The sequence below is a fragment of the Topomyia yanbarensis genome, chromosome 3 (assembly GCF_030247195.1).
Source record: "Topomyia yanbarensis strain Yona2022 chromosome 3, ASM3024719v1, whole genome shotgun sequence".
NCBI lineage: Eukaryota > Metazoa > Arthropoda > Insecta > Diptera > Culicidae > Topomyia > Topomyia yanbarensis.
In genome coordinates this window covers 292,065,487-292,093,388 of record NC_080672.1, presented here as the reverse complement: position 1 = coordinate 292,093,388, position 27,902 = coordinate 292,065,487, and the positions used below count along the sequence as shown (strand labels likewise).

Sequence of the window (27,902 nt, the reverse complement as noted above, 5' to 3'; positions counted from 1 at the left end):
CAGGATAGCATAAAGGTAGCAATTAAATCTGCTCTTCTTCAGATTTCCCCCCGACGATGGTCTGCGTATGGATCCAACATCCAGATTACAGCTAGCACCTTATTCGTAACCATAAAGTGAGCTTTGTGTGTGGATGTGCGTAAACGGTTCGACTGGGAGGATTCATGTGCTACGTAGTACAACATCAACATCAGATAATAAACACTATTTCGGACAGCACTGGTCACCTCTGGTACGTAATATAAGAATTGCCCCCTTGAAAAAGCTTCCAAGTGGAAAGACTTGAGGTGATTGTTCAATGCAGAAGCATGTTGCATTCACTTTCAGCGTTGCAGCTCCGGGCAGGACAGGATAACAACGCTCGTCTGATGTAAGAGCGCAAAAATCACCCTTCCCACAGGTACTTCAGTAGTCTACATTGCACAGAGGAAAGTGCGTCTACAAACAAGCAACTAGCTACCATGTTTGTCACTCAGTATCGACTGCTTCTCGTTATACAGTTTCATTTAATTGTTCTCCGAACTGTAGCTACTTCTAGCTTTTCTATATATGGATTCAGCATCTGTTTTTTGTAGATGTAGTTGTAGGATGTGGCGTCGTCACTGAATAACATTTAAACAGCTAGAAAGTGACATGTTATGTTGGGCGATATTTTAGGAATACATGTAATAATATATTAACAAATTTCTCGAAAATTGGAGAATTAAAACTAAAGCACTAAAGCAAAGCAACCTCAATCAATTTATCGGAAGTTTATAAATAAAGTTTCATCAAAATTGATTGAGTTGTTACAGTAATGCGGAATATGGAAAACTGCCATGGAATATTTTGAACACTCATTTCGAAAGTCCGAATGTCTCTATGTCTCTCATCGATGGATCGGTAAACAGCTAGGATTCGCCTATTCTACTGTATTATATGCAGCGTTGCATAGTATTTTGAATCGAAATCTGGCACTGTCGAAAAAAAGCGGTAGCTTGCAATAAAACTACTTAATGCTTGAAATTTTTACGTTATTATTGGTGAGTTCGTCGAACTTTATCCAGTGTACAGAGGAGCAACTAGAATTCCAGGCCAATTTCCATTTTTTTTTCGATTTTTCCTTTTTTACATACCTAAAAGTTTAAAGCATGATGTGGCAAAATTAGGAATATATCGAAAACTGCTAAGAAATTTTTGTATGCCTAGAAAACTGTGATATTTTAAGACATTTTCAATCATTTACAGGGTGTTTGGTTCATGGTTAAGAATCTCTCGAGGGGTGATTGACTGTAATATTTGGAGAAAAAAAATCGTTCTACACATACCATCAAATCTCAATCATTACAAAGTTATTGAACTTTTTGTGTTAAAAATTTATTTGTCTTAAAATACCTCTAACTCAAAAAGTATACTTTGTATTTCAAATATTTTAGGTCCACTGGGAAGGTGAGAAATTTCGCATTGAGTGATGCCCTCCCATGTTTCAGCTAATGAAATTAAATAGCCTTTTTAAAGTAATTTATTGAAAATTAAACAATTTTAATCGATTTTTCATTCGATTTTTCGTTCATTCATCCTAATAGTTAACCTCATTATTTTAATAATTCAGATTGTTAGTCTTGAAGAGCTGCATAATTCGTTCTTTGACATGATACACTTACCTTTTCTTATTTTCATGAGTTTGGGTAATTCAGCTTGGATATTTTTATATCATTTTCACTAATACCAGCTCTAATTGAAAAAGTATGGCACGTATTGTACTTTTTGACATTAAAAATGTCTTACTCCACTATCTGTGGCTAGCTGTCATTCTAAAATCTAAACTATCTCCCATGTAACGAAACTATGTAAGGTTTGCACGCTTATAACTTCGATATTACTAGATTGATTTTAATCATTCATACACCAACCGATTCAGAAACACCTAACTTAAATATTGGTAATAATTTAATATCTCTCCAATAAAAGTAGACTTTTGGAAAATGGTAAAATTAAAAAGTTCACGAAAAACGGGAAAATTACCATTCGTGAGGCAGATTTCTCAGACACAGCCGTCATAAGAGGGCAGCTTAGTTGCTCAATGAAACACGAAAAGTCATAAATAGAAGCAACGCATGTCCGTTTAAATCAGTTGTTGCTCTTATCCCATACGAGCAACATCGTCTCCGGCGATGCAATAAGCGCTATCGATTTTTGGTAACGTTGGCATTTGCACACACTCGCACCTAAGTGACTAAACCATATACGGTTAGTTTATAAATAGAGGTGACGCGTACCCGTTTGAATCAGTTTTTGTTCTTATGTCGAACGGGTAAGATCATGGCTGCAGCGTCTGGGCACTACAATAAGTGGTAGACGCTATGCATTTTCGGCAGCGGTGGCCGTGTGCGGATTTTTCGGGTACCAGCACGGTGTCACAGAATGATTTGCAAAGTGGGTGGGCGGGGTGGTTTGGATTTAATTCAATACGGTGTGTGCTGCTTAAGAGTGTTGCGTTTGAAAAAAATATATTTATTTTTATGCATGCGTGTGCGTTGTAACTTGTTAATCCATGTTTACGGCGCTTTGTAGCTGCGTAGGCTTTACCCTACGCCTATTGGTTTTCATGTTTCATATTTCGGTTATATGTTTTTTATCAGTAAGGCATCTGACAACGTGCTTCTGTAGTTATTGCACTGTACAGCAGCGTAGTATTTTATATAGGAGAGTACACTCAGGTTTTTTTTACGCGGATTTTGAAATTTACGCGGTTTTCATTAACGCGTTTTTTTTTTAAATTTTTCATTTACATGGCCTGTATCCCCTGCGTGAAAAATCTGAGTGTAATTGCATCGGAAACAATCACATTCCCAGCAGAACTTTTTGTTTTCTAATTTCAAACACTTTTGTTTCGTACTGCACACAACGGAAAATTTTAAAACAGAACTTACCGTCCCAGCAGCAGTTTAAGCGGGTGTTCTTTTTCGATTCAAATTCAAGCCATGTCTTAAGCGTTACTGGACTCAAAATTGTTTTCCCAGTTTATCCAGTCAGAATATCTGTCCTACACTATGTATTTAAAACACAGTTCTAATTGCGTTTTGAAGTATACAACAAATAGAACGGTTGGGTTTACAAATTTAAATTTTAAAATAAATCTGTTTTAAATTATGAAACAAACCGCTGTACTGAAGATATAATTATGTCAGCCCTATTACCACATAAAACACCTATATAACATAAAACGCTGCAGAATTGGTTTAATAATACAATGTTTACACTACAGAGTTATAACACGTTTTAATAATTAGCAACAAGAAAAATGTCACCAAGATAGCATAAAAACCTGTTTTAACTGGTAGTGCGAACGTTGCATAACAATGTAATTTATCAAATAATTTCATTTTTTCCACCACTAATCGATCAAGAAATACTTAAACTAAAGATTGTTTACTTAAGTTCATTAGTACATTATTGAAAATTTAAATGGAAAATGAAATATCATATTTCATGGAGAATCTGTATATTTCCGTTGGCGGGCGTGGGCTTCCTCATCACAGCTCTCAATATGGAACTTTTCTTTTGAATATATTTTCTGGACAGACCAGCCTATTTTTACTAGATGGATCAGCCAAATAATGCCAATCACCTAGTGAGATACTTGATTAATTAATAGATTACCGTTAAAAGACCTTCAATAAATTATGTTTTGATGGGGAGGGTATATAGCAAATTGTAACATATGAAAACAGGCGAGTGAACAAGAACGTGAGTCGATATGTGTGATAGATAAAATTCATTTGCACGCTCTTGAAAAATGCTACATTTTTAATGTCACCGTGGTCGTGTCCTGTACACAACCCTTTAATTTTTTCTTTTTATTCGAAAGCCAGGAAAATTTTACAGAGAAAAACGTATTAATACCTTTCAGTTAAGTGATTTTAGAATTCTTTCAGAAGTTAATTAGTTTAAAGTTAGTGCTATTATTAGCATTTTCGTTAATTTTCTTAAAATAGTAAATAATAAACATCACCCTTATTATCATGGAAATAATCAGGCATTGCATTTATCGCTCATATGAGTAAATGCGCCCGGATAGTTTGCTACTGCGACAATAAAAACTCACATTTTCACACGAAAAGTTATTGGCACTCACACAACTTCTCCGGATAAATACAACGTGTTATTTCTCCGGATAAATAAAACAGCCGGAGAATGAGTGAATGAGTTTATCACGGTATCCTTTTGGCGTTCCCTGCTTTGCTGTCGTTATTCCAAAACACGATAAAACAAGTCCATCATACTTCTTTGCCGCTTTTCTTTGTAATTAAGTGTATTTTTTGAAGTTTTTATTGATTTCCACGAAATTAAAATTTTATCACCTTCTCCGGTGAGAAGGAAAAAGTCAAATAAATTTTATCCGGAAAATCATTCTCACGCTATTTGTGGAGACGGAGAATTTTGCGACTCATCTTATCTCGGAAAAGTTGGACATCGGATAAGCTACTTCTCGCGTGAGTGAGAGAGAATTACAACCCCTGGAAATAATGCATCTCAGCAAGTTCTATAGTTCTTTCTTTGACTCGATTTAATTATCTCTTTGGTTTCGACGCAAAATCGTTTTTATCGCATAACGATTTCGAACCCACTACATTTGTGGCGAGGTCATGCTGTGTTAACTATTAAATAGCAGCAAAATGAAAAGAGATATAGACAACGTATCAAATAAAAAGTTATAGAGAACATAAAGGGGCATCAAATGAACAATAGTAACGGTAAATTTTGTTGATTAATAATTAGAATAATAAAAAACACTCTTCAAAAAACACAAATTTTGAGTTATTTCGTTAGTATAAAATCATTTAGTACACTTAACTAAAAGATATTTGTACATGAACTGATAGAACATTTTCTCAGCTTTCCAATGAAATCTTTTAAATAACGATATAAAGCATATTTTTTAAACTAGAGTCTTTTAAGCACTTGCAAGTCGGTTACAGGCTAAGTATAGTAATGAAATTACAAAGAAGAGAAAGGAATATGACGTCCAAGAACAAATTATGAATCGTCCTAAAACCCAACTTTTGGATAGTGGCTATTGCTATAATCATACTTCATTATTTCGAGAAAATTAGCAAAAACCTCCTCAAAAACACTAACTTTTAACTACTTTACAGCTAAAAGGTAATTAAAACTAAAAGATATGAGAACACCATTCAATAGGAAATTTTCTCACCTTCCGAATGGAACTAAAAGATTTAAAATACAAAGTATACTTTTAAAGGTGTAGAAGTGTTTTAAGACAAATAAGTTTTTTACACATAAAGTTCAGTAACTCTGTAACGGTTGAGATTTGATGATATGTGTAGAACAATTTTTTTCCCCAAATAAGACAGTCTATCACCCCCCGAGAGATTCTTAACCATGAACCAAACACCCTGTATATTCAGATATATCGCTTTATAGTGATGATGACTGTATTAATTACGATAAAATTGTTACAAACGCAGTTGAACACAATCATTTGCATAATCTTAGCTAAAAAATAACTGAAAATAGTATTTTTTTTAAATATCCCTTTTTACATATTTCTTTCCAAATTTAAATGGTAAAAAAGTTACATTATCCGGCAAAGTTGCTGAAGCAGTATAATAAAACAAGATTGCAACTATTCAAAACATTCAGACTCTTCCGATCTTATCCGATCCACAAATTGCAAGCGTTTTGAAAATATTGATATTTTTTCTAATTTGTCAAATACTTCGTTTGGAAAAATGTATCTTTATGAATATTTGCACACTCGTCCTTTCTCTGCTCCCTTTTCCATTGATCGTCTGTTCATGCAACTGGAAAACCAAATGTATCTCTACACAGATCACCTCGAAATTACTAGTATTCGAAGGGATACAGAAGATCGACCTCTGCACTGGTAGGTGGATGGATACCAAATTGTTCCAAAAACTAGGTATTACTATTTTTAGTTTTTATTAAGGCATAATAACATCAATAGTAGCAGTAAATAATTTTGGCCAGGATTCGACCCCAGTTACTCGGTAGTAGTCACTGTGTGCAGTGGCTCAGTGGGTTGTTCAATCCTAGAGGCAGTTTACTTCCCTGTGACATCAAAATGGATGTCACTACCCCCTATTTAAATCCTTTTTACCCGTTTTCCGAAGCGAAACCTACGATTTGTTTATATGTATTCCACTGAAATCGGTAGCTCTACGATATACAGAAAAATGAAACAACTCAAATAATAGGTTCTTTAACCTTAAATTTAGATTGTTTCGAGTTTTGCTTGTCACTTACACTTGTTAAGGTTGTTGAAAAACAAGGGATACGTTTCATTCTTTTAATGTGTATTCAAATATAAGTAGATAAAACTGAAACTTGAATGTAATTAATTAATCTCACAACTGATTCACTCTAGAACACCTATCCGGCTTTCAATTTCATTGCTTTCGTTGTCTTTTTGTTCTTAATATGCCGAAATAGCCAACAAAATTGATACAGTAGAACCTTGCGGCAATTGAAACTTAGTAACACAAAATAAAACTACAACATTCCTGATGTGATGAAACTGGATAAAGTAAATTTTCGTAAGCTCCAGTTACACACACACACACCAACGAAGAAGAAAATAACAAGGCAGACGGATACACAACCGTAACTCTCAAAACTTCACAAATTTGAATGGAACAACCTAAAGCAACAAGACTGCAGCTGCGACAAATTCGACATCTCTTAGATTTTTATATTATTTTAGTTTAAAAACCGATTTAATCCACCTAGCTGTGAGATGAGACATTTCTTACGCGTAACACTGTTGGATCATTCATTGGTTCGCAGACCTCATGCGAAGTAGGTGCTCAACTACAAGTGGAATGAACACAGTTTCGAATCCTGTACTAATAAAACCTAAAACTGCTTTATAAATTAAAAACATAATACGGCAAAAAAGTTAAAAAAAGTTATCAAGTTAATAAAAGTAGTAGAATGATTAATATTATTCAAAATACAAAAAATAAATAAATCAAACTAGTCCTGCTTTCCAAATGCAAAATTTGACAATATTGAAAAAATATGAAATTTATAGAATTTGTTTCAAGCTAACAAATTAAAATGAATGTTGAAATAAATAACAGGAATTACTGAACAGAATTAATAAAATAAAGAAACTGAATAAAATGCATGAAATACGTAAGAAACATAAAATCAATGAAATGAATAAACTAAATGAATTAAAAGAATTATGTAAAATTAAGCAAATAAAAAATAAATGAAATAAATTAAATGAAACGAATAAAATTAATTATGTAAATAAAATTAACAAAATCAATAAATCGAAAAGAATGATTAAAATAAACAAAATAAATCTAATGAATCACAATAATAAAAAAAAACAAGCAGAATTAAATAATTAAAACAAATAATTAACGATATCAATAAAGTTACAAAAATCTAAAATGAATAAAATTGTGTCAAATTAATTATTTGTATGACATGAATAAAATGAACTACTGAAAAAAATTAGACAGTACATTGAAAAGAAAAAACTGAATAAAATGTTTGAACTGGAAAATTTTTATAAAATGCACGAAATGAAAACAGTGCACAAAATAAGTTAGGTGAAAGATATGAATAAAATGGATGTCATGAACATACTGATCAGAATGAATCAAATGATTGAAACGAATGAAATAGATTGAATGAAATCAAATGAACAAAATGAGCAAAACGAAATCAGAATAAAATAAATGATTAAAAAGAAATGATCACATATTTAAAACTAGCCAAATATTTAAAGAGAAAAAAAAACAAAGCGAATAAAATTGATGGAGCTTGAGCTTGAGCTTGTGCGACCACCCCTGGCTGCTACTCCGTTATCGATCTGGACTAGCTGAAGTTGCACAGGAAATAAGTAGATACTTATGCTTGGAGGTGGCGAAACATCTTTCAATGTGCAACTCCTGGTAATCCTAAAGCGTTTATTTACCAATACCGGCGCCGGCCAGGTCCGAACGTAGATCGCGGAAGGAAAAGGAAGGAATGGTTAGTCCGATACTTGGCTTTTTCTAGAGGCTGTATATACTATTGCGCACTCCACAAGTATCACGGAAGGAGGATATTGGTTAGTAAGTATAGAAGTTGGATTCTACTTCTTCTTTACCGACGCCAGAGCGGTGAGACTTCACTATCTGGACTAGATATCGATCCATCAACTCATGGACCGGGGACCAACGGTTTTACGTCTCTTCCGAAGGAAGACGTGACCACAGATTTTTTCATCTCAGAACAATCTCAACGACCTCGGCTGGAATTGAACCCAGGCTAACTGTAATGAGTGACGGTCACGCTTACCACTCAACCACCGGCGCCGTCTTAACAAAACAAATAAAATTCATGGAGTGAATAAACTGAAAAAATGGGAATATAGAATGAAATTAAAGAAAACGATACATACATAAAGTGAATGAAATTAATTAACAAAACAGTTTATTTTCGAAAGTTGTCCTACTGGAGCTGTAGAGCCAGATTCTCGGAAGGGCTCCCCGTCAGAATCACACACCAAAATTGCAGACGAGACAGGCAATGTCGCCCACTAAAACACTGCTTAAGGCAAATTGCAGTGAGCCGTGATTCTGAATGTGATATTCATTGTACGGTTCAGATATGTGCGGGCGTAGACTTCGCGATCGCGTGTTTCATCGTGAAGGGCTCGGGCATTTGTGCGTTAACGTGTTCATTCGCATGCGCGTTTTTATGTTGCGTGTGCTAACATGTATGTAACTTCGCGTGTATAAATTCTATTTTATAACCGTGTGCCTTTCCCATATTCGCGTTCTAGAATGATCGCGCGTGGGCTGTGAATCTGATACTTTTTTGTGTAGTTTCAGATTCTAGAAACAAGTGGGTTCTTCCACATCACTAGAGTTCCCAATCATGTCGCCATGGAACGTGTTGCTTAGGAGATATGAGTTTTATTTTTTGATTGGTCCAACTGAATGGGTGGACCAAAGTTGCTAGAATGGAGCGTGAAGATTTCCGGACGTGACCAATCCAGTATCGTGCGCGTTTGCGGGTTCGCGTTTGAGACCGCATTTGTAACTTCGTAAGTACTAAAACGTTCACATTATTACCGAAGTGTTATAAAGTTTGGTGTATGGAGATGATCGCGAAGAGCTTAAGCCTTCGTATGTTGACGCGTTTGTCGTGTGTGCTTGTGTGTATGTGACTTCGCGTGTATAAATTCAATTTTGTAACCCTGTGGCCATTTACACATTCGCGCCTGTTCTTGGATGGCCACGCGGACCGTCATTCTGATATTTAGTTTTCGATGTAGGGATCCCATTCTGACAGGGAGTGAGTTACCACATGTCACTAGAGTTCTCGGTCATGCCGCCACGTGTTGTCTAGTGGACATGGGAGTTATTTTTTTTTTTCTTAATTTTTAATTTAATTTTTTTTGTTTCTTTTTTATTGACCCATTCATGCCCATGTTGTTTGTGAACAACAACGTTTTTAAACAGCTATAACTTTTGATTAAGGCAAAATTTGCTCACAAAAACAAGTAAGGCTAATAAATGTGACTATTGCCTTTCATTTGAGTATTAATAGTTTCAAAGACCAGCTCTAAGCTCTAGAACTGAAGTTGTTGCAATTAGTCTGATTGGATCTGTGCTGCCAGGAACAGTTTAAGTTGACAACGGAAAATGAATTTTTCAAATATCTTTGTTATGTTGCAATATTGTTGAAAATTGATTAAACTTATCAATTTAGACTGTCTTTGGCTACATTTTCCACGCAATTGGAATATTGTAAATATTCTAGGAGAATTGCATTGAGCATTGGAAGATAAAAATTGAACAGCTTCTAGCACAGCGAGGGTAGCACCTATCTTTATGAAAAAAGGTTTTTCGTGTCTCTTGACCGTTATCAAGGAAAAATAGTCAGTTGATTTGAACGTTTACATGTGTCGTGCGAACTGTTTGGAATTTTTTTGTGCCTAACTAGTGCTAATTTGGGTACTAGTTTAGATACATCGTCTAACTAGACACCCAGATGGGGCTAGTTACTGACGAGATGAACTCGAAACACAAAAAATAAAACTTAATTTAAGGAAAAATAGTTTTGAAACCCTACATGCACGAGAAAAAAGTTGGGCATGAAAGGGTTAATTGACTTCCGGACGTGCCCGATTGATGATCGCGTGAGCGAGGGAGTTTGAAGGTTGACGCTTGAGATCACGTTTGTAAGTTTAAGTGCTGAGACGTTCACCTTATCATCGGGATGTTATCATGTTTGCGAGATCGTGGACGTAGGTTGCTTGAATAATCGCGAGGGCACAAACGTTTGTATGTTGAAGCGATTTTGTAACATATTTGTGTGTGTTCTTGAATGGTCGCACCAACCGTGAGTCTGCTATTTAATTTTCTGTGTGCGGTTTAGATTCTAGCAGAGAGTGGATTCCTTTATATCTCTAGGATTTCCGGTCATATCGCCATGAGACGTGTTGTCTAATAGGTATGAGCATATTTTCATAATTAGTCCAGCTGAAGGCTTGGACCTTGGCTTCTAGGATCGAGGATAGACTTTCGGACATGATTGATTCGTGATCGCGTGCTCGCGGGCATTTTTAAAGGTTGAGACCGTATTTGAGAATTTATGAGTTCACTATCACCGAGTTGTAATCATGTTTGCGAGATCGCGGATGGTCGCGAAGAGCTCAAGCGTTTGCATGTGTTATTCGCGTGTGCTAGCATGTATGTGACACTCGATTTTGTAACCGTGGTACCACTCACATATTTGCGTGTGTTGTTCTAATCAACATCTTGAAGCGGGCTTCTTATACAAATCAAACCCTGAGTAGTCATAATGATTGGTGGATTATTAACATGAGAACCAATTAACTTCCAGTGGTAGAACTTGGTGCAAATAGAAACTAAAAGAGCTAAGGGGTTTATATTTAGATAACTTATTGAATCTATTGTTGCTTGATGGTGTTTACAATACCGTCAATCCCATCAACCTGCGAGAATAATTAATAAAATAAAGTGTACAAATTCGAGGGAAAAGAAACTAATAAAACAAATTCTACAAATTCGAGAACAATTGTTTCAGAACGTTCTAAAATATTTGCGAAAATCCTCTTATTTGAAAAGTAGCCACTTTTCAAATAAGAGGATTAGATACACATTTCTAGTGTTTTCATTTTTTTCGTTTCCACTTTTTTTTGCTTTTGTTCTTCTTTTCTTGACGGCTTCGTTTAAGATTATCTGATGTTTCTGCTTATTTATTTTATTGTCTCTTCCCAATCATCCTATCAGCCTTGTTTCATTTAGAATACTCGTTCCGGAGATATGAATTAATGAGTCTTATACAAACCAATGTCATGAAAAAGAAATGGTTCAAACTATCAGAATAAGTATTCAATTTTTTGGAAAAGAAAATGGCCATTGAAAGTATCTCTGAACATATAACTTGCTTTTGAGACATGAACATTCTTGAACTTTCGAGTCTTAATTTTTTGCAAATAAATATTTTTAGTAACATAATGAAAAAGCACCTTTGAGTTTTTAGTACAACACGGTGTCATCTGTTGCTACACGGCAATGTGTATGGAAAAAATTTAGTCAGATCGACTGTCTGTCCGATGCATAAACTCTGATTGTAATCCTCGCTAATTTACTTATAGAATACGGAGATTTCAACAGATAGTGCACTGAATTCAAAATTCGATTGAGATACAAAGAGTTGAGAAACACTCGTGGAATGTCTCTTTGCAAAATTTTTATTTTCAAACATCCATCCAAACAAGTTAAGCCGAATATTTTTCTGAGATGTGGATTTCTTTAATTATAGTGTATATAAACGTTCAGTGTAGAATTGAATTAAATTGGTGTTGATGTGGTTTTCGATTTTTGGGCAGATACCTCCCCTTAGGGCAACGTTTCGAACGGGAAAGCAGGGTATGTACACTAGATAGTTATAGTTTTCTCGTAACACAAACATTTTGCAAATTTCCACAGGACTACAAATATTTTCTTTGCCAATTTGGATGTAATATATGATTTATTCGTGCGAAAGGTTCTGCTCTCCACTAAAATGCAAAAACCTTTTATAGGTATTTATAGTTTTGTCTTGGGCATTAACAAATATATCAGATTAGTAGAAGATCTTATGAAACAAGTTAAAAATGGATAGAGAAATAGCAAGACCACGATGACAAAAAGAAGAGGAGGGGGCATGTGAGGTTTTCAGGAATGATAAATGATGGTTAGTGCCGTGACATTATTTTTATATTTTAGGCGATGTTTTGATTGCTTACTTCCTCATTATAATTGATGCACTAGAAATTTTTGCGCCATGACCAATATAACCTAATTTTTGCACAAATGTTAAATCTTCACTATAATTTTGCGACTGAAAAAATAACAGCCCTCGGTGATGCCACGAGTATAAAATGAATTTGAATTATGTGAGAAATCTTTTATCTTACTACACTACAAATACGGTAAATGCATCAACGCAGTTAAAATTTCAATTTGAACTAAACTTACACATTATTTTGCGTTTAAAGTGAACATTAATAAAAATTTAGAGAAAAAGTTTATTCGTTTTTTGAGAAAAATCACAAAATGTGTACGGAATCAACTTCTTTAAATCACACGTCTCCCAACCTTTGAACGGAACGGATCGTTATATTTCACAGTGGTGTTCGTTGTGTAAATTTCAGTGATTGAAGGTCATCCTTTGTTCGTTCGTTAGCTGCCATTCTGCTGGTGCCGGCAGTAAATCCAGTACATTGTTTTCGCTGGTGCGGAACAATCGACGTTGTTTGCAGATAAGTTTTGCCTTGTTTTGCTTTATTTTTTTTCCTCGTTTGCTTTCTTTCCTTTTCCCTACTTTTACTCTACCTTGTAATCAAATAATAAGACACATTCCCGTTTATATAACGCTCTGCCCTCGTGCTTAAATGGCCGAGGGCGAAATACCATCTGATGTAATCATGGAAGTCCCTGATCCCCCTAATACTCGCATTGCTCCCCGTATAAAGCAGTACCCAGAAGGTTCCTCTGGGCCATGGGTGGTATATTTTCGGACCGGAGAGAAACCGGTTAATATATTAAAACTTTCTCGAGATCTGACTGCTAATTACCCGGCCGTAACTCAGATAACACGTGTTCGGGCAAACAAGATACGTGTTCTAGTGAGTGATCTCGGCCAGGCAAACGCGATTGCTTGCTGTGAGCGCTTTACGCGGGAATTTAAAGCGTACGTGCCTTGTGTGGCCTGTGAAATCGATGGGGTAGTGTCCGAACCGGGCCTGAAATGCGAAGAACTGTTGGAGCACGGGGTTGGCTGCTTTAAGGACCCCTCACTTGAACAGATTAAGATCTTGGAATGCAAACAATTGTATACCGCAAACACCGAGGGAGGTAAGACTACCTACTCTCTATCATGCTCGATTCGGGTGACATTCGCCGGGTCCTCTCTTCCCAACTACATCCTCCTTGACAAGGTTCGCCTACCAGTTCGCCTGTTCGTACCGCGGGTCATGAACTGCAGCAATTGCAAGCAGTTGGGCCACACAGCCACATATTGTGGAAATAAGAAACGATGCGGCAAATGCGAAGGAGAGCATGAGGATGACTCTTGCGACAAAGAAACTGAAAAGTGTATTTGCTGCGGGGGCCCTTCACATGCTCTTAAATCATGTCCTGCGTACAAGCAGCGCGGGGATAAAATTAAGCGCTCCCGTAAGGAACGCTCAAGGCGTTCTTATGCAGAAATGCTAAAGAATACTTCGCCATCTGTCCTGTCCGAAAATCCCTATGCTGGTTTGGCTAACGTTGAGCAAGAATCTGACGACCCACGAGAGGGAACATCTTTGGTTAACCCAGTGGAATCCAGGAAGAGGAGAAATCCAGCCTCCCCTACATTGCCTCGTAAGGGTGCCAAGGTGTCGTCCACTCAGAGTGCGCCATCTACAACCAATAAATCCAACGGAAGTGATGCACAAAAGCCGAAGCAATTTGCTCCAGGACTTGGAAATATTAATTCTAACAAGGAGTACCCACCACTTCCAGGGACATCCAAAACCCCAAGTGTCCCCTTTTTTCAAACAGATACTCAGTCCAGTAGCGGACTAATGAAATTTTCTGACATAGTGGACTTAATTTTCACAGCTTTCAATGTTACTGATCCTCTTAAAAGCCTTCTGATACGTTTTCTCCCTATAGTGCAAACATTTTTGAGGCAGTTGACTACTAAATGGCCCCTCCTTGCAGCGATCGTATCCTTCGATGGCTAAGTCATCGAACGAGGTCACCGATTCGATCACTGTTCTACAGTGGAACAGCAGAAGTATCCTCCCGAAAATCGATTCCTTTAAATTTTTACTAAATAGTTTAAAATGTGATGCTTTCGCATTATGTGAAACTTGGTTAACTTCCGATATAAATCTCAACTTCCACGACTTTAATATAATTCGTCTGGATCGAGAAAACCCCTATGGAGGAGTACTTTTGGGGATCAAAAAGTGCTATTCTTTCAACCGAATTAACCTCCCTTCGACACCAGACATTGAAATTGTCGCTTGTCAAGTTTTAATCAAAGGTAAAGACCTTTGCATTGCTTCCATCTACATTCCTCCTAGAGCCTCGGTAGGGCACCGAACGCTTTGTAATATCACGGAATCCTTACCGGCACCGCGACTAGTTCTGGGAGACTTTAACTCGCACGGTACGGTATGGGGCTGTCTTCATGATGATAATAGATCAACATTAATCCAAGATCTTTGCGATAATTTCAACATGACCATCTTAAACACGGGAGAAATGACGCGGATTCCTACACCACCAGCACGCGCAAGCGCGTTGGATTTGTCGCTATGCTCGACATCGCTACAGTTAGATTGCAGGTGGAAGGTGATCCCTGATCCCCACGGTAGCGATCATTTGCCTATCGTGATTTCAATTGCTAACGGTTCAAGACCATCGGAAACAATCAATGTCTCATATGACCTCACACGGAACATTGATTGGAAGAGTTACGCGACCGCGATATCCGTTAAAATCGAATCCACTCAAGAACTTCCTCCGGAGGAAGAGTACAGGTTTTTGGCTGGCTTGATTCTCGACAGTGCGAATCAAGCTCAGACTAAACCAGTACCCAGCGCGAATACCCATGGACGGTCTCCCACCCTGTGGTGGGATAAAGAGTGCTCAGAGCTGTACGCGGAAAAGTCCACTGCATATAAGGCCTTCCGGGAAGACGGGTTACCCGCTAGCTATCAACAGTACGCGTCGTTAGAAAGGCGAATGAAGAGTCTAATGAAAGCCAAAAAACGCAGTTATTGGCGCCGGTTCGTCGACGGGTTAACGAGAGAAACAGCGATGAGCACTCTTTGGGGTACGGCTCGACGTATGCGTAACCGTAATAGTACCATCGAGAACGTGGAATATTCAAACCGTTGGATATTCGCTTTCGCCAAGAAGACCTGTCCGGACTCTGTCCCGGTACAGAAAACGTGCCGCGCCGCGTCTCCTCACGATACCGCGAACGAAACACCGTTTTCAATGGTGGAATTCTCACTTGCTCTCTTATCGTGCAACAATAACGCCCCAGGGTTAGACAGAATCAAATTCAACTTGCTGAAGAATCTGCCTGACACTGCAAAAAGGCGCTTGTTGAGTTTATTTAACAAGTTTCTTGAGGGTAACATTGTCCCTTATGAATGGAGGCAAGTGAAGGTCATCGCCATCCAAAAACCAGGAAAACCAGCCTCCGACCACAACTCGTATCGGCCGATTGCAATGCTGTCCTGTATTCGGAAGTTATTCGAGAAAATGATCTTGTTTCGCCTCGACAATTGGGTTGAAGCAAATGGCTTACTGTCAGATACACAATTTGGCTTCCGCAAAGGCAAAGGGACGAACGATTGCCTTGCGTTGCTTTCTACAGAAATCCAAATGGCCTATGCTAACAAAGAGCAGATGGCATCAGTCTTCTTGGATATTAAGGGGGCTTTTGACTCAGTTTCTATCAACATTCTGTCAGAGAAGCTGCACCAGCATGGTCTTTCGCCAATTTTAAATAACTTTTTGCTAAACCTGTTGTCTGAAAAGCACATGCACTTTTCGCATGGCGATTTAACAACATCGCGATTTAGCTACATGGGTCTTCCCCAGGGCTCATGTCTAAGTCCCCTGCTCTACAATTTCTACGTGAATGACATTGACGATTGTCTTGCCAATTCATGCACGCTAAGGCAACTTGCAGACGACGGGGTGGTCTCTGTTACAGGGCCCAAAGCTGCCGACTTGCAAGGACCATTACAAAATACCTTGGACAATTTGTCTGCTTGGGCTCTTCAGCTGGGTATTGAGTTCTCCACGGAGAAAACTGAGTTGGTTGTTTTTTCTAGGAAGCGTGAGCCGGCGCAACTCCAGCTTTTATTAATGGGTGCAACGATCAACCAGGTTTTCACATTTAAATATCTCGGGGTCTGGTTCGACTCTAAAGGTACCTGGGGATGTCACATTAGGTATCTGAAACAGAAATGCCAACAAAGGATCAATTTTCTCCGAACAATAACTGGAACATGGTGGGGTGCTCACCCAGGAGACCTGATCAGGTTGTACCAAACAACGATATTGTCGGTGATGGAGTACGGGTGTTTCTGTTTCCGCTCCGCTGCGAACATACACTTCATCAAACTAGAGAGAATCCAGTATCGTTGCTTGCGCATTGCCTTGGGTTGCATGCACTCGACCCATACGATGAGTCTCGAAGTGCTGGCGGGCGTTCTTCCGCTAAAAAATCGATTTTGGGAACTCTCATATCGATTGCTCATCCGATGCGACATTCTGAACCCGTTGGTAATTCAAAATTTCGAGAGGCTCGTCGAGCTTAATTCTCAAACCCGTTTTATGTCCTTGTACTTCGACTACATGGCACAGAGCATCAATCCTTCTTCGTACAATCCCAACCGTGTCCGTTTCCTAGATACTTCTGATTCTACTGTATTCTTCGACACATCCATGAAGGAAGAGATTCGTGGAATCCCGGACCATATACGCCCGCAGGTGATCCCCAATATATTTTATAATAAATTCCGAGAAGTCGACTGCGACAAAATGTTTTACACTGACGGATCAAATCTCGATGGGTCCACTGGCTTCGGTATCTTCAACAATACTATCACCGCTTCATTCAAGCTCAATGATCCCGCTTCAGTTTACGTCGCAGAGTTAGCTGCAATTCAGTACACCCTTGGGATCATCGACACTCTGCCCACAGATCACTACTTCATCGTTTCGGACAGCCTCAGCTCTATCGAGGCTCTTCGTGCGGTGAAGCCTAAAAAGCAACTCCCGTATTTTCTGGGGATGATACAGGAGTCCTTGTGTACGTTATCTGAAAAATCTTATCAGATTACCTTTGTTTGGGTCCCCTCTCATTGTTCTATCCCGGGCAATGAAAAGGCCGACTCATTAGCATTAAATGGTGACATATACGAAAGACCAATCTGCTTCAATGAATTTTTTAGTATTTGTCATCAGAGGACGCTCAACAGTTGGCAAACCTCGTGGAGCAACGGGGAACTTGGACGATGGCTACATTCGATTATCCCAAAGGTATCAACGAAGCCTTGGTTCGGGGGGATGGATGTCGGTCGGGATTTTATTCGCGTAATGTCCCGACTTATGTCCAATCACTACACCATGGATGCGCATTTGCGGCGTATTGGGCTTGCGGAGAGTAGCCTGTGCGCTTGTGACGAGGGCTATCACGACATCGAACACGTTGTCTGGGTATGCGCCGGGTATTGTGACGCCAGGTCTCAGTTAAAGGAATCCCTTCGGGCCCGAGGTAGACCACCCAATGTCCCAGTCCGAGATATACTGGCAACTCGTGATTTCCCCTATATGTCCCTTATTTATACCTTCATAAAAACGATAAATATCCCAATTTAGCCCCTCTCTTTTATTTCTCGTTTTTAGAGTTTCCTCCTGCCTTGTGGAACCGATCAGCTCCAGAGTGCCACTATGTAACCGCCGTCGCCCTTACCACTACGCCTGCATAGAAGGAAACTGAAGCGAGAGCGACTCGAGGTCCGATGACTTTTGAAGGATTCCCCGCGGGTCCAAAGAATACCATCCGCCAATCCGGTACTCGACGACTTACTAGACTGAGGCGCAAATTTGTTTCGCTGATCCCCCTTACCCCCCCCCCCCTTTGAGCGAAAGTTGCAAGTTTTGCTCTTCTTTCCCTGTCTCTCCCCTGTCCTTGATACAACTGCTGCTACACTGATGCGGAAATAAGCCACCCTCTGAATATCTTGACCAAGCATAAGTTTTAGTTAAAAAATTCAAATTAGTATTCTGTATTCCTAGTTTTAAGATAGCTATAATTTTTACTCTTTATTGAAACTCTTGTCCTCCATCTTGTAAATAGAATTGAATCCCTAGTTTTAAGATTTCTGTGAAGTTTCTCATAAATATTTGTTCCCCCTTTTGTGTACTAAACTATATTGTTAGTTTTAAGATAACCGTAAAATATTTCGTAAAATACTATTACTCCCCCTCTTGTATATCAAAGTGAATCCCTTGTTTTAAATTTTTTCATGAAAAAATCTTTTGGCCCTCTCTTGTATATTGAATCTTATTTCTAGTCTTAAGATAGCTGTAAACTTTTTTTTTTCCTTTGTAAAAAAAATATTTCAACATTGTAACCTCCTAGTTTTAAGATATCCAAAATGTAAAAACATAAGCATTTGGCACCGCCAAGCTAACGCATTTGTGCCTATCAAATAAACGAAATGAATAAAAAAAAAAAAAAACTTCTTTAAATCATGTAGATGTGTTTTCATACCTCGATATTCAAAATTGGCTTAATTTGCTCCACAAATAAATAAATAAATAAATAAATAAATATATAAATTCTGCTCAAACACCAATAGCATTATGGGAACGTGCATAATGCCATGAAAAAGTTTCTACCTTAGGGTGCTTACAGAATGGCGGCGAGAAGCTCGCACTCTAATGTCAGTACCAGCCCCAGCTCAGCTTATCGCGGCCACTCTGTAAGCACCCTTAGACATGCGTCTCGAGCCGAGAGCGTCCAATGGCGGCCAGGACACCACTCCGAACAATAGGCTTTAGAAACTTTTTTGATGCGCTGATCGAAAAACCCGTTTAACAAAATTTAGTAGACATCTATACCTTTCAAAGAATGAAATGAAAAAAAGTCAAATTTTTGAAAATTTTGATGAGAAATTCCCCTTAATGATTTCAGAGAAACCTCTTTCATACGATAAACAATACCCATTACCTAGCACTTAGGTTATGCTTTTTTACTCGTTTTGTTCCGATGATTGTGCGGGAAAAAATCTATCGCAAATATTGAAAAAATCACTTGTTGGCTGATTTTTCAGTACCAAGTTAGGCACAGAAAATGCAGATAGATGTTTTCGGTCAGAATTGTATTCAAAACTGTTGATATGTACAATGTTTGACAGTTCGTTTTCAAAACAAGCGTCGAAAAGGACGCGCGGCCCACTACCGGGTTTGGCCCAAAATTAGGGAACTTTAAAGCGCTATAGTTGAGGAACAGCAGAATTTGTTAGCGGTCAATATTACTATTGTTCTTTTGCCACCGTTATTTGGTAGTTCTGGTGAGTAAAGGAAAATCTGGCCAGAGTGGAATCCTGAACTCATAAACAGGATACCATAAAACGATTTGTAGACGAAAATGTCGGTCTTTCGTTATGGTGTTATAACTATGACACTTCGCAAAGCGACCCAAACCAACGAATTTCTTCAGATGTTCTTGCAGGCGAAGACACTCGTCCATAGCGTGAATCACAAGGTACAACTTCAAAGTATAAGTGTGAGCATAAGCGTTTACATTCAATATCAAGCAGTATTTTCGAAGAATAGCGTGTAGTTTTTAGTTACTCAGAAGAGACTAGGGATCAGAGTTAACAATTTTCCCAATCGTGAACAGAATAAGACGATATTTCACCTACTTTGACCAGCAATAAAAAACAAACATACGATGGAACATTGTTTGCTCTCCAACTTTTCCCGACAAGACAGCGTTGGATCTCAGTTTTTCGCGGTATAATATGAGATGATATTTTCGCGCCTAATGTAAAACTGCAGAATAACTAAAGGTTTCGCAAAACATCACAAAAATAAGTAGATACAGATCCTTAGAATGAAAATACTGCAATAATGTGGGGAAATAAATTCTATAATGTACAGAACAAGCAGGCAAATAAGAAAATCACTAAAATTTGTCTCAGGCACTCAAAAAACTCCAACCAAAAATGCGGTTGCGATTAAAAACCGACCATATATCTAGTAATCTAGGGAGGAACCTTATAATACACGTCTGCTGAACGCACGATTAATCTGTGTCACTGTATATTGAAAATCAGCCCTCAATCTTTCCTAAATCAAGTCACCCTTTTACACCAACTAGATCACCCCATAAAACGTCCCCATTTAACATTTTCCATACATCCTCAAGACCGTGGCTTTGCCCATTAGACGTAAGGAACGACGAAGATGGAACGCAAACAGGGCAAGCGACAATTCTGAGAATCACCTCCCATCGTCTCTTCAGGTTGCTTTTCTATTTTCCGCTTAGCCTTCTAGTCGATATAACGTGGGGGTGGGGGGCAAATCCTTTTGTCTACGCAGGCATCGCTCAGAACGCACCCAGCTCTGGGCACGGCATTAGCCATCGGAATGGAGTAAATCTACTCCAATAAATATTTATTTAATACACGTTTATAAAGGATTATATGTTTTTATAAGCAAGATTAATGACCTCCTCGAAAACGGTTTGTTGCGTCTTTCGATGCTAAATTTATCGCCTTCCGAGACAAATGGCAATCGTCTACTTGGGGAAGGCAGCACTTTACTCAATTTTAGAGGCTCTTCAACGTCAGCTCAATTGGGGGAGACGGGCTTCTTGAAGCCGGGAAAGGATATTGTTTACACCCGTTCAGTAGTAGACCCTCGCCTTGCTGATGACATTTCTGATGACTTTGATCAAGTGACAGCTCCCCACTCCTGTCGCACGCCGAAACCGCAAGTACTCTACCGGCGATGGTTGTGTTCTAGCGAAAAACAAGCAGTTAGTGTCGAGTTACGCGCGTTGATTCGATGGGATTGTTTCAGATTGAATGCGGGGAGTGAAATCCAATCTGACGTTGATGGGTTGTGGCATGGGTTGTGCGATTCGTCGTTGATTGCTCCCTTTTGTAATCGGCAGATCGATTTCACTGGAAATGAACTGCCACTTATTGGGAAGTTTCTTTGAGGTTGTCTGTCGGTACGGAGAGTGGTGCTTCGCTGGCATGCGGCGGAGAAGCCTCTAGCGTAAGATTGTTTTTCAGTTTTGATCATGGAGTACTACGCGCTTTAGACAACCTGTTACTTTATTTCTAAAACATAACTTCCCTCAGAAAATTCGACACAAACGTATACTTTCATCACACCTTGAAAAAGTTTGCTCACTAGTTAAATTTCGTGCAATATTGTTGGATCTTCAGAATCAGGAATCTGAATATATTGGCTCAAATGGCAAATTCTCTGTATGCAGAGAATTTGTGCCTAGTCATGTCTTCTCATAATTTCCCTGATTAGAAAGAAAGGAGAAGGAGGAGCGAAGAAGTAGAATTGGTAGGGTGGGAAAAATGAGCAACACGAAAACAAATAGTAGGTACGTTAACCTCTCGAGTAGTTTAAATCGCCGGGTAGGAAGCCTAAAACTCTTTACCGTCCTGGATTAAAAACTTTAGTATGTTAGTTACTTTCAGTGTCCCAAAAATTGTTTCGTCTATGTGAGAACAACCGACAACTCGAAATCACAATCGCGTTACTGCTGGGCTGTTGTATATCAGATGATATGAGGCTTCGTAGTTGGGTTCACATGAAAATGATACAGCGCGCCGAATAGTAACATTCGATAATTGAGTTTGTAGTGGCCGGTTAAAGCCGTGATCAGTCTGCCACATTATTGTTTCGAACCCTTTTACGAAATTACGGGTTTTTTCCAAAAAAGTTTTTGTTTGTCGACAAGCTTGTAGATCACCAATGTTTGCAGTGCTCGGTTGAAGAGACCGGATTTTTTCCTTTATCCAACTTGTTGAAAGCGGCAGGCTCAGGCTCAGAACCAACAAAGAGAATGTCTGCGCCGAAATGTCCGAGCACCCAAATGAGCTAGATAGTGTTGCCAATGTTTAGTTCTTCGCTTTGGGGACGGCATGCGATCGCTAGCTTGGACCGTGATTTGTCCGACTTAAGAGCCTTGATTGCAGCCTGACTATTAGAGAAAAAGTTTATAGCTTTGTCGGACAAATTCTGTTGAATGGTACAATATCTACCTAGCGAGTGGAACTGTTCCAATTTCATTTCACGACAGTAGACACCAGCATCACCACGTCACTCTATCAGAGAGCCTTCAGTGTAACAGGTCACTTGCGTTTGTTGTTGTCTCTCCATACAGCCCGACAACCAATCTTCTCGTAAGGAAATCTTCATATGGAATGTCCTGTAAGGAAAATTACACGTGAGTGTTTTATTGCTAGGAGCAAGAAGTTCTTTACCCAATGTAACTCTTTGTGGCCACAGATGTAATCTGATCGTAGCAAGATCAACATGGTTACTGTTCCAAAGACCAGTAACCTGCATTCTGTATGCACATGATAGTGCTTCTTGTTTGAGGTGTATATGTTATGGTTTAATATTCAGGAGAGCCCCAGTTGTCGTGAAAGCACCAGTCAACGTCATAAGTGCCATTCTTTGCAGATGTTTTAGGTTTGATTGGACCGTCACCACCTCTCCCGTCTGCCACAACAAAAGGCATCTGTATGATAATATTGAACCTAAATTGTAGTGTAAATCCAATAGACCGTATCTCAGCCTGTCGCAGTGACGAGCAAAGAATGCAGTTACTAAGCATTGCGTTTATCTAACCCGAGATACATGCAGATATCCCATGACCGCGCGTCGCTTCCAGAATAGACTGGAAGGACACATTGACAAAAGCACCCGCTCCAAAGCTTTCAGAAGAAAAGAACTTAAGCTGATTGGCCTAAAACTCTTGGCTTCTTCATAGCTTGAGCGCCCTCCTTTGGGAATAAATCAAACAGTTATTTTTCGCCATGCTTTCGGGATATATCCGGTAGCAAGACTGGAAAGCATAATCTTTCTCAAGACATGTTTGAAAATATCAAATCCCTTTTGCAGTAGCACGGGAAGTATTCCATCTTTTTGGGTGATTTGCAGCTGTCAACTGCCTACTTGACCGTGCAAACGCCCGCGAGTCCGAATCATCAGAATGAGATCTGTGAACATTGTTCAGCTCCGAATGAATATAACCCGGAAAGTGTGCGTCGAAGAGACAATTAAGAACAGCTTTTTCGTCCGTCGCATAAACATCATCTCTGGTTTTAAGGAGTTCATCTGAAAACCTTTCGATTTCTAAAGAATTTTATTTAACCTGCAAGCCTCGTTCAGACAAAAGACATTAGTGCATAGGTTTTGCCAGCCAGCTCGCTCTGCAGATCTAAGACATTTCTTATATGTACTACGGGCTGACCTGAAAGTCCTGGAATCATCACGCTGACGCAGCTTCTAAGCTCTTTATTCATTCAAGATCAGCCCTCCACTAATCGTTTTAACAGTACGAAGTGGAAAAGCTTCTTCGTAGAATGATAGTATGAATGAGTTTGTCGTATTTACGACGTCATATGTGTTTTATAGTTGACTGATTGTTGGAAAATATCCATGAAATTTAGTCACCGAGTTTTCCAGAAAGAGGTCCTAGTTTGTAGATGTAGGATTACGATATGTTGCCACATTGAAGGTGACATCGAAATGATCGAAAAATATATATTTATGATTGGATAGAGACGGTTCAGTTTCATTTGGAACCTGCCAATTTCCCAGCTCGTCCGAAATTCTATCAGAGCAACGCGTTATGTCTAACACCTCCTCCCTCCTAGACCTCGCAAAAGTTGGTCGGTTTCTCACATTCAGAATATGAAGATTTGTACTACTTATGTACTCCATCAATTCAGAGCCTCTCAGATTGATGTCTGAGCTGCCCCAAATGATGTAATGAGCATTCGCATCACTGCCGATAATGTGCGGTAGCCCATTTTTGCTACCATATAATACAACGCTTTTGAAATCATCAGAAGGAGATGACTCGTTATGCGGTAGATATGCTGAACAATATAAATATTTTTTGTCTACGTTTCCGACAGTCAGTGTAACTGGGACACCACTGATATCGTGAGTTGTGAGCCCCGATATGAGACACGCGTCAATAGCCTTATTTACAAGAATGCAAACACGAGGCATTTCACGTGGGATAGTCATGCCTGTCTTGTTGCAAGCAATGAAGGCAGTGTTAAGTAACTTTCCAAAATAGAAGTTTCCTTTATGGAAATACGGTCCATGGACCAATGCTACGAAAGCTTTACCTTCCTGCATGAGTCGAGATAAATTCATAGTTGCTGTACGTTTATGCAGGCTATTGTGTTGTGCTATTCTAAGCATTGTTCATTAGAGAACTGTGCATTTCATTTCCAACATAAATTGCACAACATCTAGAGGACACCAAGCGGGTTGGGATGTTAACACATATAGTGAGCCATATCGGGTTTAAATAAGACACGATCATTTGATTCCCATGATTTGCGAAGAAAATAATGGTCCACTGTGTCAGAGATTCGCATAACACAGTAAGGGCAAAACCCAAAATGCTCCGTACGCAACTGGCATGTTTTAGACCCTCCAGTCATCAATTCCTCGGCACGGAACTACACCTTGACTTAGGGTCTCCTACTTTCAGTCGCCTCCTACGTCATGGGAGCAGGAACCCAGTGGCTCAATTCTTGGCCGGATATCACACGGCCTCTGGGGCAGGTTCGTCTGTACACATCGAAATTTGATAATCGAAACCCAGCAAAACTTCACCGAACTACCATCAGCCGAACCTCCAACCAAAAAAAATTCGGCAAAATTAGGCGGATCATCGACGAAAAAACTTCGGTGCGTAGAGTGAACGTTCCGCTGCGTAATGCAGCATACTGGGGAGTTCGCCCAGCTCATCCCAGGCTCCGTTCGCCATTGAGAATATTTTAAACCCCCTCAACAATTTTACCCATAGCACGGGTCGCATGACACTATGGAATTGGGGCTCCCTGTTTGGCGGGTTTTTACCTAAGACAAGACGTGACAATAGGGGGCTGTTTTTGTTCAAATTTTACGTCAGAATGATCCAGCTCCTGATTGGTTGATTCTGACTTTTTGCACCGTACCCAATGTTACTGCAGGGATATCGAAATGATGTTTGGCAGTGTTGCTATATTTATAGGTAAAGATTGTCATTACTTTGGACAAATAAAATTATTATCGTTAAAAAAGTAAAAATGACTAAATTGAACTGAAATTGTGCGGCAAAGCGAAACAAATAATTATCATGAATTTACCGTATACGTGGTTAATTAACTTTACCAAAAATACGACAGAAACCACACTAGAATCTAAAATTATTCAGAAAATGGCTTCATCAAACCTTACTAAACACTCATGACATGGAAAATCAGTTCCCTTCATCAATATAGTGGATTCAAGATATAAAATATTGTCGGCATAAAATAAATTAACAAGACTCCATTTTCATTAATAAAAATAGCAACACTGTTCAGAAGATTTCGGCAGGGTGAAAATGTGCGAAAAGAAGAATGTCGAAGGAAAAATAAGAAGCCGATTGTCACGTATTGTCTTAGGTTTTTACCACCAAAACAGGTAGTCCGTAGTGCAATTCTTAGCGGCTTGAAACGGGTGCGCGACGTTAGTCATAAATAAGTTAGGCATAAGTACGTTTAGCATACATACGTTAGGCATAAGTACGTTAGGCATAATGGACGATAGGCATAATTCACAAAAATATAAAAGTTCTCGCAAGGCTTTCTTTATTGTAGTGATTTCAACCTTACGCTCGTGTTTTTCGAGCTAGAAAAAAAAATCACTTCACGTATAATGTTTATCTTTCTATGTATTTATCGTGAGCTTAAAATTTAACCGTTACTCCAAAGACTTGTTATGAAGCTTTATCGCTATTGAATTAAATACAGTGTTTCGCTACACCAGTCGTAGTTACCGTTTCCATTGCGATGTTTCTTATTGTAGAATAATATCCCCGGAAGTGATTGTAATGATTTGCACACCTTTAGACTGTCCACATAACAGCAAACGTTAATGATGAAACATGTATATGAATCCGAAAACTGTAGACTATTCCAAAAATAGCACCCAAAATTTCACGATATATGACAATGAAAACCAGGACGAATTTGAGTCAATGAGGCAAACTACATAAATGTTAGATTATTTTCAGTCTGGCATGTCGCAATAAATACCTATTTATATGCAACCATAATATTCCACCGTTGCGGTTCGGTTGCTGCTGTAAAACGGCAGCATGACATCATGCATTGTGAGTCACATTCTACCATCATATTGTTAAAGGAGAAGCTAGGGCTGGTCGGATGATTTTTAGCCGAACCAGTTTCCCCAAAACCGGTGAGTGTATTTCACAGCACATGAGCACCCCTAATTGGGGCGCAGGTCGTACGCTAGCACAGCAAAGTGAAAGCATTCGACCGCATGTCTCAGTCACTATACGAACAGCATGAGCAGTAAGCAAACCACATCCGAAAGCTCGGCAGTGTCAAAACTCCTCTGCATCGCGTTCAATAAGTGCTAGCCAGCCAGCCACTCAAAAGTTTCAGGACATGAGGACCGCTCGTGCTACAAACTGTTGCTGATGTTGGATGCTGCCGGTGCCAGCAGCCAGGAGATAGATGTACCTCATACGATCCACTTATATGTACATCAGCATCGATTTATAAATATAATCCGGGAAGATAAAACGACCCAAATTGGGATAGTCGGGTGCCCTGTTCGTTGCATTTGTGCTGCCGCCGCTGGACGGGCGGTTGAGGATTCAATTCGTTTACGAGTAAAGTTGGTCCTGTCTCATCTGTCACACGTTAGAATAGGAAATTTCGACTATCTTTTCGTAGTTATGTACTTTGTTACGCAGTTTGGCACATAAATGATGGTTCTGAAGCTGAGCCGGAGTGTGAATAATTGCAGCGAAACATGACATCATTAGTAACATATGTAAATAAATCGCTAAGTTTACCTACATATTTGGATCAGAAAGTACGATGATCAATCGACGTACAGCGGCAAATTTTATTCAAAATCAATAATACGTCAAATAATTTGCTTTTATGCGATGTATGACGATGCTGAAAATCTATTATATATCTTGCGTTAAATTTAACAAAATCGAAGCAAAGTCCTAGAACTACATTCCATTGTGAAATCTAAACTTTTATTTCGAAATGGAAAATAGGAAATTTTCGGCGAACACGGCAATGTGCTATGTGTATTGCCACTGTTGCTCTAGCTTGGTTTTCAAGCTGCAGTACAGCAAAGCGAGGATGGATGACAAATCCAACATGGCAGTGAAAAATGCATATATACAAATTAATGTGGAGCTTATTTATACAAGGTATTGATCAAACAGTTGAATGAGATATTATGTGCAATGACTGGTAGGTGGAACATGCATTACCAACCACACGCATTATACGACATGGTTGAACGGTTTTCAAACAAGTAGATGTGGGAAAATTGTGTCGACTCCCTAAACAGATGGTAAACAATAAAAATGAATTGGTAGGGAAGATCTTGAATTGTTGATATTTTTTATTTTATATTTATATGTTTATATATAACATATAAATATTTAAATTAGTACTATCCTGCTCTGCCTTTGCAGTAAACGGCATAAACAAAAATACCCTTCATGAATGCATTTAAAACTGGTATATT

The 27,902-nt window shown here is 38.9% G+C and overlaps 1 protein-coding gene across 1 annotated transcript in view; it reads right to left on the bottom strand.

Annotated features, from left to right (window-relative positions):
* LOC131689413 (MDS1 and EVI1 complex locus protein EVI1-B-like) overlaps positions 1 to 27,902 on the bottom strand; it is a 171,817-nt gene that overhangs the window by 60,024 nt on the left and 83,891 nt on the right. The gene's annotated exons all lie outside the window — the stretch shown is intronic.